This window comes from Heterodontus francisci, chromosome 20 (genome assembly GCF_036365525.1).
Source record: "Heterodontus francisci isolate sHetFra1 chromosome 20, sHetFra1.hap1, whole genome shotgun sequence".
Lineage (NCBI taxonomy): Eukaryota > Metazoa > Chordata > Chondrichthyes > Heterodontiformes > Heterodontidae > Heterodontus > Heterodontus francisci.
In genome coordinates this window covers 77,008,744-77,022,322 of record NC_090390.1, presented here as the reverse complement: position 1 = coordinate 77,022,322, position 13,579 = coordinate 77,008,744, and the positions used below count along the sequence as shown (strand labels likewise).

The window sequence follows — 13,579 nt, the reverse complement described above, 5'->3', positions numbered from 1 at the left end:
GTGCTGCTTCACAAACCACTGACCACCTCCAGGCGCTTACCCATTGTCTCTCGAGACAAGGAGGCCAAAGAAGAAGAAGAAGCAGATAAAAGACTAAGCGGTGATCTGCTAGAGGTGTGTAAAATGGTGAAAGGGTTTGACAAGGTAAATATGGAGAGAAATAATTTACTCTGAATGGGGGGAGGATAATCTTAAAATTAGAACTAGTCCAATCAGGGCTGATGTCAGGATGCACCACACGTGACCACTGTTTTGTGTGTGGGTGGGTGGGGGTGTGTATGTGTGGGTGGGTGGGGGTGTCTCTTGGGGCAAGGTGAGGGAAGGTACAAAAGATTACAGAAGTATTTTGCAATGTGAAACCTCCATGAGACTCCATGAGTGTCCACTGACAACGCAGAGTGTGAGCAGAACGATCGCCAACATCATCAGCGCGTCCGAACATCTGCCAGTTTGCCAGTATGAATTCATGCATGCGGGGACCGACGTCAGCATGCAATGGCGCCAGGCGTAATGACGTCCAAAGATTGCCTCACCCCTCAATGGCTGCAATCGCAGCCTCCATTTCCCCTCAAGAGTACCCCTCTTCAGCCACTAGTCTCGTTGCTTCCCCACCCGACCTCCCACTACCCCTCGACAGCTTGCTCCCATCCATGCCGCTTCAGCTGCTTGCTCACCACTTCCCAACACCCGCCCCCCCCAGCAACCCCCACCCACGGCCACTCTCGCTCCCTACCGCGCCACCCAGAGAAGTGGTGGGGAACGAGCTGCGACGGTGCAGCAAGCGGCCGAGGCAGGACGGGGCAATGCGGGAAGTGAGCCGTCAAGATGGGGAAAGCAACAAGGCGGGGAGCGCGTGGCTGAGGGGAGGCAATGATGAGGCAGGGAGCGAGTGACTGAGGGGAGGCAATGGCGAGGCAGGGAGCGAGTGCCTGAGGGGAGGCAATGGCGAGGCAGGGAGCGAGTGCCTGAGGGGAGGCAATGATGAGGCAGGGAGCGAGCAGACGAGTGCAGGAGGAGCAGCAAAGAGAAGCGGCGATGGCAGGAGGGAGCGGGATACTGTTGGGGGTGGGATGTAGGCAGCGATCACAGCCATTGAGGGGGTTTGGGTTTAATTCATTATTTGTGACAAATTGAGCCGCGCCATCTTTATTACTGGCAGCTGTCTGAGAGATTTCAGTGGATGAGGCTGCATTTGTGCATGTGCTAATAGTGTGCCACCTAGTGGTTGCCTTGTCAGCAAACGCAGCCTTCTTTCAATTGTGTGCATCATGTTCAAAGTCAAGACAATGGTCATTCAGAGCGTTGTCATTTTCCTGCCCTGTTACTGGCACGACTCCATTTTTAGAATGTTTTCACCTGGTGGTCATCATTCCCCAGCCAGGATAAGGGGTCTTCAATCTAAAATTGTCATTAAAAGACTGAAAAGTGTCCACTGACACCACTCTGTCAGCCACTGAGTTGAAGGTCAGGTGGGACTTATGGCAGGGCTCACAACAAACAGGTTATTTCACAGCAAACACATTCTATTTATGGAGTCCACTTAAAAAAGTCTCTACCAACTACACCGACAGAACTCATGACCGTAACTGCAGCAACATCTCCCGATAAAAGCAAAGCGATTTTCCAAGCAAAATATAACGAGTGAAGGATAGTTACATTCACGCCACACAAGTGCCAGGCAATGACCATCTTCAACATGAGGGAATCGAACCATCTCCCCTTGACATTCAATGGCATTACCATCGCTGAATCCCCCACTATCAACATCCTGGGGGGTTACCATTGACCAGAAACTGAACTGGAGTAGCCATATAAATACCCTGGCTACAAGAGCAGGTTAGAGGCTAGGAATCCTGCGGCGAGTAACTCACCTCTTGACTCCCCAAAGTCTGTCCACAATCTACAAAGCACAAGTCAGGAGTGTGATGAAATACTCTCCACTTGCCTGGATGGGTGCAGCTCCAGCAACACTCAAAAAGCTTGACACCATCCAGGACAAAGCAGCCCGCTTGATTGTCATACCATCCACAAACATTTCCTCCCTCCACCACCGATGCACAGTGGCAGCAGTGTGTACCATCTACAAGATGCACTGCAGCAATGCATCAAGGCTCCTTCGACAGCACCTTCTAAACCCGCGACCTCTACCAACTTGAAGGACAAGGGCAGCAAATGCATGGGAACATCACCACCTGCAAGTTCCCCTCCAAGTCACACACCATCCTGACTTGGAACTATATCGCCGTTCCTTCACTGTCACTGGGTCAAAATCCTGGAATTCCCTTCCTAACAGCACTGTGGGTGTACCTACCCCACATGGACTGCAGCGGTTCAAGAAGGCAGCTCACCATCACCTTCTCAAGGGAAATTAGGGATGGGCAATAAATGCTGGCCTGGCCAGTGACGTCCACATCCCATGAATGAATAAAAAATAGTTACATAATGCAGATGATGTGCTCTCATCCCCATTAAAATCAGTCTCAGTCATTTATAACGTGATTGACAGGATATTATGCAATCAGCTCCATTCTGAACAGGAATAGTGTGTCGCATTGTGGAACTATGAATGTGAGAACATAAGAAATCGGAGCAAGAATAGGCCATTTAACCCCTCAAGCCTGCTCTGCCATTCAATAACATCATGGTTGATCTGATTGTGGTCTTTACTCCACTGTCATGCCTGCCCCTGAGATGAGAGAAGAGGAGAAATTTCTTTACATAAAGACAGTTGTTGGAACTTTGCCACAGGGAATGGTTCAGGCAGAAGCCATTGCATATTTTCTGGAAAATTTGGATTAAAATTTGAAGCAGAGGAAGATTAAGGGCTAAAGGGTTGTTGTGGCAAAGAACCAGCCCAGGCACAATGGGCCGAATTAGGGCCAGAAACCTCCATGGCTCTACAGATATGACAGCTGAGCACTCTTATGTAAGTCACTGCACCACAGCCAGATTTTCCTTTGCTGAGTCCAGGGACTTTGGGTGAATTACAGTCCCCTCAGGTCATCCAAAACTCTGCTGCCTCTATCCTAACTTGCACATCGCCCATCTCCTCTGTGCTCGCTGACCTACATTGGCTCCCGGTCAAGCAGCGCCTCACTTTTAAAATTCTCCTCATTTCCAAATCCCTCCATGGCCTCGCCCCTCCCTATCTCTGTAATCTCTTCCAGCGCTCCAACCCTCCGAAATCTCTGCTCTCCTCCAATTCTAGCCTCTCGCCCATTGTCGATTTTAATAGCTCCACCATTGGCGGCTCTGCTTTTAGCTGCCTAGGTTCTAAACTCTGGAATTCCCTCCCTCATCCTCCTTTCCTCTTGATCTCTCTCTCCCCTTTAAGACAGTCCTTGAACTCCGACCTCTTTGACCAAGCTTTTGATCACCTGTTCTCATATCTTCTTAGCTGTCTTGGTCTCAAATGTTGTTTGATACTGCTGCTGTGAAGCACCATGGGACATTTTACTACATCAAAGGCGCTAAAATGAAAATTGGTATTGTTGAGTGTTTCGCTCTGTTTTGGCGAGCACACAACAAGCCAGTGGAGGGGTCAAATCAGTTTTCATTCATATTGGTCCTTTGGATATTGGCCATCTTGATATAACGGTGTTGTGAGATAGACACTTCAGAACATGACAGAAAGGCCCATTACCTCATTGGTAAGATATCCTGGAGCTGGTATGAGTAAATAGTTTTAGATATGACAGGCAAAATGCACCTCTCTGGCCCTGCGCCGAGTGGCCACGGGCAGAAGTGGCAGAACAGTCAAACCTGCCTTCAGTGAAAGTCACAGTGATTTATATATGTATATGTAGAACATTCAATGAATCTCCTCCGTGAATCAAGGACTTCACCCAGCAAGCAGCCAAACCATACAAAACAGGAAGTGTTCCAGTTCAACCCTCAGTCCATGCTGAGGTAGCTGATTCTGGTCGAGGTGGGGGTAATGCAGGCTTCATCTGGGTGGCTGGAGGGAAAAGATCAGCCAGGGTTCACCATCTGATTACTGGAAAGTGTGTGGGTGTGTGGTCACAGGTTCAGACGCAGGGCTTCAACTGCTGTGATGTAACTTCCAGGATAGTTATCATCTGGGTTCACGCTTGATGTGGAGCCACTGGGACCCATGTAACGGAGACTAGCTGGTTGTATCATAGCCCCAGTCTCAGTAAGTGCAGTGAAGGGAAGAGAATGTGAGGGGGTGCCTGGAGGAAGGGACATGAACTGCTCATTGCAGTTTCAGCCACTGTGGCCAGCTATAAAACAGTCCAAAAATAAACACTTTCTAATATCGCCAGTATCACGTATTTCAGTGGAAATGAAAGCATGAGATTCAAACCACAGCCAACTTCCCACATAAACCACAGGGTTTCATGCAAATCAGCAAGTCATATAATGAAGTAAATACACTGCAATGAATGGGCAAAATCAGACTGGTGCAGGTGTTATCATTATAGTCCCATTACAGAATTCAAAACTCACTCACAATCCATCTCACCAAAACGTCACTGAACCCTAACACTGCTACCTGCTAGTGTTAATCATGCAGAGATGTGATTGGCCCTTCGAGCCTGCTCCACCAATCAATTGGATCACAGCTAATCCCCACCTCAACTCCATATCCCTTTCATACCATTGCCCCAACAAAAATCAGGCACTCTCCGTCTTGCAAAAGCTTCAATTGCAACCCCCCCATCCCCCAGCCTTCATGGGGAAGAGAATTCCCGATGACCCTTCCCCCCACCCCCCCCCCCGCTCCCCCATCACGTCCCATTGACTGTGCCACTGAGGTCCCCATAAGAATTGTGAAATGGAACTGTCAGTTTTACCCTTGTGCTCTGCTATCGATATCCAGGCATCTATTCAGAAAGAGAAAAACAGGGCCCCTTATTAACTCAGCGTCAGGCAGAGCAGTACGGGCAGGGCTCCTTTGTGTTTGGGAATCCCACAAAATTGGGTTTCCCTCCTGTCCTGCCAAATTTCAAGGCAGGACCTGATTTAGCATTTTTCTTTTGGTCTCCATTTCCGAGGTGCAGCCAACCAGATTGCGAGGCTGGCTGGGTAGGCAATTCACACCAGACTGCAGCTGAGGGAGGAGGGAGGGAAGGATCAGAAAGACAGGAGTGGGGGGGTTGGGGTGGGGGGACATTTTGGCTTGGGTGGGGTGGGGGAGATCAGATTGCAGGGGGCGGTGGGCAGGGTCCAATCACAGGAGGGAAAACAGGTTGACTTGGTGGGCTAGGTGGGGAGCTCTCCTGCTCCTTCTTGGCTACAAGCAGGGCTGGAAAGACACTTAGCATTCCTTGCCTCTTTAGCTACTGCGCTTCCCGATCCCATGGGGAAAACCAACTGCCCAGAAGAAATAAAAGCTGAGGCAATTAGCCTCATTATAATGTCAAATATGCAACCCTCCCCCAGCTCCCATTAAAACTGAAACAGGCTGGTTCGAGGCAGGTTGTGTTTGGGTTCGAGTTGGAAAGATTTTTACAGCCCACCCAACCCAACCCCACCTGTTTTTGGGGGTGAAAGTTCCCCCTACCCTGTGTTACACAAAATGATGTTTAAGTTATTTTTAAAACTTATTTTATTTTATTTTTTAACAATGTGCCTGTTTCTCATGTGGCACTTTTGGACAGAGCTGCTCATTATTCTACCATTAACACTCTCTCTGCACTAATGCTTTGTCTTTCACCACAAGCATTAACACTCTGCCTTTTTCCCATGACATCTTTATTATTTAATCTCTCCTGCCCTCTGCCCTATCACACACCTTCCCTTTTGTTCTCTTCCCAAACACCTCTCCCACCCCACACCCTTCATTTGCTTAAAACCTATTACATTTCTAACCTTTGCCAGTTCTGACGAAGGGTCACTGACCTGAAACGTTAACTCTGCTTCTCTCTCCACAGATGCTGCCAGACCTGCTGAGTATTTCCACCACTTCCTGTTTTTATTTCAGATTTCCAGCATCTGCAGTATTTTGCTTTTATTTTAGTGATATTTAAGTCTATAGAGCAGACATGGGGTGAAAATGTGATCAGGCGGGTGCATCATTAACACTTTGAGGTTGTGAGGTCACAATGGTCTGCAACATGTTATGACTTTTAAAGAAAGAAAGAGTTGCGTTTATATCGAATTTTTTGCAACCTCAGGATGTCCCAAAGCGCTTTACAGCCAATGAAGTACTTTTTGCTGTGTTGTGAAGGAATCCAGTCTTAATAAGGGTTTATTAGATTAAAAGAGTTATTTTCTTATGAATTAGGGATTAAAAAAATTAAAAGCAGGGTTCATAAACGTGCCAGGACACGCCCCGATGGTCAAGGACACAGCATAATGGCCTCTTCCGAAAAACACAATGCCTAGGCTCTGAAAAACTGGAAATCGCTTCCAAAAGTCATGAGCATTGCCACCTCAGTAAAGGCACTGATAATACAGGTTTCGTAAATAATCATTGTAAGTTACTACAGTTTAACAATGGATAACATGACTTTCTACGGATGGACTTAAATCACCTGTCAACTGTATCTAGGAAACCTGGGTTATAATCTTAAAACACAATTGGGTGGCTCAGAAGTGCACCACCATTTGCTACTTCCAGCGTCCCGTTGGCTCCAAGGATGTGTTGACCAGCATTTCTGCTCACAACTTCCTGCTGCCTCAGCCTTTTCTTAGAAATTAAATATTGTGGATTTTAATTAGAAATTTAAAAAGTTATACAGCCTTATTTGGGAAATAAAAGGGGATGAACCTACTTGTAAAAACTAGTTATGCAGCTTAGAAACAGTATAAATATTGGAAGCACACAGTGGATCTTTAGATTTGTTGGATTCAGTCCAGCGTCTCTCACAGTAAAGGTACGGTTTACTGTGACGCAGTAACTATAGCTCTTCCCTTCATTGGGATAGAGGCATCTCATTAAACTCTGTAGCTTTCGACTCAGGGATTTAAGGTAAATGTGACTTTAAATGTTGATGGCTAGCTTAAATATTTTACTGGAACAATGTTTAGACATAATAATTGGATTCTCTACTAGAAACAAGATGATATTTTCTTTTTCTGCAACGATTAATGCTGCAATTGACTTTCCCACAAATGAGAATTGCATGTTCAGTCCTTCAATAAACTTTTATATAATTTCAAAATTATATTTTGGGACTCCCCACCTTATGGTAAGCAATCTGTCATCACTCAGATTTGCTCAGCAAACTGCACTTTCACTGTTGAGGGCAGGAATGGAGGTGGACTCAGCCCAGAAATACTGGGGCCGACCGTTGTGCTGGTTTCCCGAACCAATGGGGCGGGGGGGGGTGCAGTTTAACAACCTGGAGGTGTGTACCCAGAGGCAGGCCAGGGGGCCAGCACTCCAGGCAGGCCTACAGGCCCTCCCTGCCTGCCTGGGTGTGGGTGTAGCCAAAGGCTACCCTGTAGAGGGACTCCCCAGCTCCACCCCACCCCAACAGTGGTGGCCTGGTTGCTGAATCTGTTTTTTATTTAAAGATTTAAAACGTTGGCGACAGGGTGCCTCCATGTTGAAGCACCCTCTCAGTTACTTACCCTTTACTGCAGCCTACTGCTTCTGTCAAGCTAGAAGGCCTCTGATTGGCCCTCCAGCTTCCGGAGCCTGCCTGCCACCCTTAATTGGACAGGGAATCTGTCTCCATGCCAATTAAGGGGGCGTCTCCGTAAAAATCCCAAAGAGTGACTGTTTCCCCCTCTCCACCTGGACGTGGGTTCAGGACCTAGAAACACTTCCAACTCCTGTTTCCTAGCACCAGAGGAAAAATCCAATCCTATGTTTGGAATTTGTGAGATTTTATGCCACATTGAATCACTATCTCCCGGCAGGTAACACATCAGGGAGAATGAATACAGCTGATTTTCTTCATCCAACTTTCTCCCTTCTTCTCCTGATGGCCCTGACACATGTACTTGTCCTTCCCTGGGTACCTGAGCGAACTGATCTATCTTCATATGTGACTCTAGGTTCTTGGGCTATTCACCTGTGAAGCGCATCACACAGCTCAGCCTGACTTTCTCCTCACACAACGTTTGAATGCACCCTCCAGCAGCAAAGAACCATGGAACCCATAGAAAAATTACGGCACAAAAGGAGGCCATTCAGCCCATCGTGTCTGCACCAGCCCAGAAAACTAGCCGCCCGATCTAATCCCACTTTCCAGCACCTGGTCTGTAGCTTTGCAGGTTACAGCACTTCAGGTGCATGTCCAGGTACCTTTTAAATGAGTTGAGGGTTTCTGCCTCCACCACCGATCCGGGCAGTGAATTCCAGACACCCACCACCCTCTGGGCGAAAAAGTTTTTCCTCATGTCCCCTCTAATCCTTCTACCAATCACCTTAAATCTGTGTCCCCTGGTAATTGACCTCTCCGCTAGAGGAAACAGGTCCTTCCTGTCTACTCTATCTAGGCCCCTCATAACTTTGTACACCTCAGTTAAGTCGCCCCTCAGCCTCCTCTGTTCTAAGGAAAACAACCCTAGCCGATCCAATCTTTCCTCATAGCTGCAACTTTCAAGCCCTGGCAACATTCTTGTAAATCTCCTCTGAACTCTCTCCAGAGAAATTATGTCCTTCCTGTAATGTGGTGACCAGAACTGTACGCAATACTCCTGCTGTGGCCTAACCAGCGTTTTATACAGTTCCAGCATTACATCCCTGCTTTTGTATTCTATTCAGCAGAGAAGCAAGGCACACTGAACAAATCCAATCACCATGGAGCAGTAATCAGCAAAGCAAATAAGAAGCTGACCCATGTACCCAAACCAGTAAAGCACGAGACTGAAGATAACACACTTACTCTGTCCAGTGATCCATTCAAGCTCCATCATCAGCAGTCTCCAGTTTCAGTTACCACAATGATCGAGAGAGAGTCAGTGACTGGAGGCAGTGTAGGTAAGAGAGGACAAAATTGTAAGAGAGAAACTGGAGAAACATGGGACAAGATTAACAGTCACTTGGACCAGGGTGATTAATTAAAGAAAGCCAGCACAGATTTGTTAAAGGCAAATCGTATTTAACCAACTTGATTGAGTTTTTTGGTGAGGCTACAGAGTCGGTTGATGAAGGTAATGCAGCTGATGTAGTGTACGTGGACTTAGAAACATAAAAAATAGGAGCAGGAGTAGGCCATTTGGCCCTCCGAGCCTGCTCCACCATTCATTATGATCATGGCTGAGCATCCAACTCAGTAACCTGTTCCCACCTTCGTCCCATACCCTTTGATCCCTTTAAACCCAAGAGCTATATCTAACTCCTTCTTGACAACATACAATGTTTTGGCCTCAACTGCTTTCTGTGGTAGCAAATTCCACAGGCTCACCACTCTTTGGGTGAAGAAATTTCTCCTCATCTCAGTCCTGAAAGGTTTACCCCATATCCTTAGACTATGACCCCTGGTTCTGGACTCCCCCACCATCGGAAACATCCTTCCTGCATCTACCCTGTCAAGTCCTGTTAGAATTTTATAGGTTTCTATGAGATTCCCCCTCACTCTTCTGAACTCCAGCGAATATAATCCTAACTGATTCAATTTCTTCTCATATGTCAGTCCAGCCATCCCAGGAATCAGTCTGGTAAACCTTCGTTGCACTCATAGCAAGAACATCCTTCCTCAGATAAGGAGACCAAAACTGCACACAATATTCCAGGTGTGGCCTCACCAAGTCCCTGTATAACTGCAGCAAGACATCCCTGCTCCTGTACTCGAATCCTCTCGCTATGAAGGCCAACATACCATTTGTATTTTTTACTGCCTGTTGGACCTGCATGCTTACCTTCAGCGATTTGTGTACGAGAACACCCAGGTCTCGTTGCATGTTCCCCTCTCTCAGTTTATAGCCGTTCAGATAATAATCTGCCTTCCTGTTTTTTCTACCAAAGTGGATAACCTCACATTTATCCCCATTATACTGCATCTACCATGCATTTGCCCACTCACTCAACTTGTCCAAATCACTCTTCATCTTCCTCACAACTCACCCTCCCACCCAGTTTTGTGTCATCTGCAAATTTGGAGATATTACATTTAGTTCCTTCATCTAAACCATTAATGTATATTGTGAATAGCTGGAGTCCTAGCACCGATCCCTGCGGTCCCCCACTAGTCACTGCCTGCCATTCAGAAAAAGACCCATTTATCCCTACTCTTTGTTTCCTGTCTGCCAACCAATTTTCTATCCATCGCAATACACTACCCCCAATCCCATGCGCTTTAATTTTACACGCTAATCTCTTATGTGGGACTTTGTTGAAAGCCTTCTGATTTGCAAAAGGCATTTGATAAAGTGCCACATAAGAGGCTTGTTAGCAAAGTTAGAGCCCATGGAATAAACAGGACAGTGGCAGCATGGACACAAATTGCACTAGACAGGGTACAGAGGAGATTTACGACAGTGCCGGTCGAAAAACGATCCATCTATTCTAATCCCACCTTCCAGCATTTGGTCCGTAACCCTGCAGCTTAAGGCACTTGAGGTGCATATCCAGACCCCCGCCCTTTCCCCAAAGCGCTGCATTTTATTTCCTTTTGCAGGATATAAACATTTCCCTTTTGAAAGTTACTACTGAATCTCCTTCCACCATCCTTTCAGGCAGTGCATTCTAACTCATAACAATTAGCAGTATAAAAAATAAATTCTCCTCGTCTCCCCTCTGTTTCTTTGGCCAATTACTTTCAACCTGATTCATCTGGCCACTGACTCTGCTCCCACTGGAAACAGTTTGTCCCTATTTGCTCTATCAAAAACCCTCAAAATTTTGAACAGTGCTATCAAATCTCCCCTTATCCTTCTCTGCGCTAAGGAGAAATATCTCAGCTTCACTCGTTTGTAGGACTTGCTGTATGCAAATCAGTTGCCTACATAACAATGCCACTGGACTTCAAATAATTTCATTGTCTGTGATGCACTAACTGATGTAACAATATGCAATGTAAGGTACTGTTTATATACAAGTCTTTCTTTAAAGCCGTAGTGGAAATTCAGATTTGAGGTGGGATCATCTTATATATGTTTCTGATAATTGCCCAGCTTTGGAGAGGTGGCAGTAAATGTTCCATCTTTTTTATTTCCTCTCTATTAAAGATTACTTCTTCCCCGCTTGGAACCTTCCTGAGAGCCTCAACACATTAAAACAGTGACTATACTTCAAAAGAACTTCATTGGCTGTAAAGCGCATTGGGATCTCCTGAGGTATGTAAGGTGCTATATCAATGTAAGATCTTTTTTCTTTCTTTCAACAAAGTTAGGGTCTCATGGGAGTATCATTGATGAAATCCTGTTTGCTATTACACTGAGTAGCTGCGATCTTAGCTAAAAATACTCACATTTAACCTCATTTTTACCTGGGCCATTGCTGGATGTCAATCAAGTGTAAGGGATTTGCTTCTTCACAGGGAGGGAGTTTAAACCACAAAGCCAAGTCACATTAACCATTCTGTCAGGCAGAAGGGTTGCCAACCCTCCAGAATTGCCCTGGAGTCTCCAGGAATTGAAGGTTCATCTCCTGGACACTGCTGCGAGCGACCGGGGGAGAAAAAATCATAGCAGCATTAAAACTTGAGTTTTTTCAATTTCATTGAACACTTTCATTTATTATTTCTAATGATATTGGATATAGCGGAAAAGACTGTTTAACTAGGTGGAGTGGTTGGAAACGGGAAGATGGAGATATGTGATGAAACCTCCAGGATTATGCCCAACCAGAGTTGGCAACTCTATCAGATCCAGCAGTGTCTCACATTATGAGCCCTGTGTTTAATACCCATCTGCATACATACTCCTAGACTGGAAGCACGCTCATCATTACTCAGGCAGCTAATTAAGAAATCCGAGCTGAGGAAGATGAGGAAGTACATGACATCCTTTCCTCTATGGGACCCATGACCTATGAGCAATGGTTAATTCTGTATTCACGTTGGAGCCAGTTTAGGTTCAGACTGGCTGTAGACTCATGTACAGTAAGACTTGTTGAGTTCTTCTCTGGGGCCTGGCTTACAAATTACCAACTGTATTTTCCTTTCCTCATAGGTTGTCAAACGTGGGTCCCCAGACCCTGGTGCGTCCTTGGGGTGATGCCGGGGAGGGGCGGTCTGCAAGGCTGTCAGCTTTCCATCCACCTGTTATCAGATCTCTGATATTTGTGGTCTATTGACACACTATTATAGTTGCTGTACACTAATAAAGCAACCCGCTTGATTGACACCCCATCCACCACCTTAAACAGTCACTCCTTCCACCGCCGGCACACAGTGGCTGCAGTACGTGCCATCTATAAGATGCACTGCAGCAACTCGTGAAAGCTTCTTTGACAGCACCTTCCAAACCATGACAAAGGCAGCAGACGCATGGGAACACCACCGCCTACAAGTTCCCCACCAAGGGCACACACCATTCTGACTTGGAACTATATCCGTCACTGTCGTTGCGTCAAAATCCTGGAACTCCCTACCTAACAGCACTGTTGGTGTACCTACACTACATGGACTGCAGCGGTTCTTGAAGGCAGTTCACCACCACCTTCTCAAGGGCATTTCAGGATGGATAATAAATGCTGGTCTTGCCAGCGATGTCCACTCCCATGAATGAATTTTAAAAATTGTTCCTTTGGGTAGATGACACAGCTCTTCAGGTATTGGGACAGGGTGACACTTGGGAGTGTATCACCGTTAGCAGAAGTCCCTGCAAATATGTCCTCTACACAGAGAATCATTGGCTTCTTTAATGCCAACGCAAATTTTCTCTCTAATTGCATTGAAATTCATTTATCAGTAAATGGTTGCTCTTATTCTCATTTCTTTCACTCTTTTGCTGCCAATATTCTTCCTTCCTCCTTTCCTGAAGGCATTCACCCTCTTGGGTACTATTCCTGGGTACTATTTTCCCTTCTGTACCTTTTTCATAAGCCAGCCTAGACAATGGGCCTTAAAAAGGCTATTCAACAGGGTATGCGTCACAGGTGAGTCCAATTCTGTCCTCAACTGGCAACAAAAATTGCATACTTCCAGCAACTATTGTTAGACAGATATCAGGAGTAAAAACTGAGGTCAATTTTCCTCTCCACCTCCCCCCCCCCCCCCCACCCAAGGAGATTGAAGCCAACTGCAGTATTCCACCGACCACCTCAGCTAAGATCAGCCAATTCAGCACTGACCGGGGATCAAATGTGAGAACCTTCCTGATCTCTATAGCTCAGCCATTCATTGCCATGGGTGGTTGAGTCACTGGGGGAGATTGATTCCATTTTTAGGTCACTATTTGTTGACTTGTATTTCTTCAGTTGGTAGCACTTTTGCCTCCGAGTCAATAGGTTGTGTGTTCACAGTCTCACTCCAGGACTTGAGCACAAGAATCTAGACTGACACTTCAGTGCAGTACTGAGGGAGTACTGTACAGTCGGAGGTGCCAATTTTCAGATGAGACATTAAACTGAGGCCCCGTCTGCCCTCTCAGGTGCACGTAAATGGCATTCTTTCAAAGAAGGGCAAGGGAATTCTCCCTGGTGTCCTGGCCAATATTGATCTCACAATCAACATTACAAAAACAGATAATCTGGTCATTATCACACTACTGATTG

General features: G+C 46.3%; 1 protein-coding gene across 1 annotated transcript in view; it reads right to left on the bottom strand.

Moving 5' to 3' along the window:
- The window catches only part of mfsd13a (major facilitator superfamily domain containing 13A), a 112,954-nt gene that overhangs the window by 98,213 nt on the left and 1,162 nt on the right, over nt 1–13,579 (bottom strand). The gene's annotated exons all lie outside the window — the stretch shown is intronic.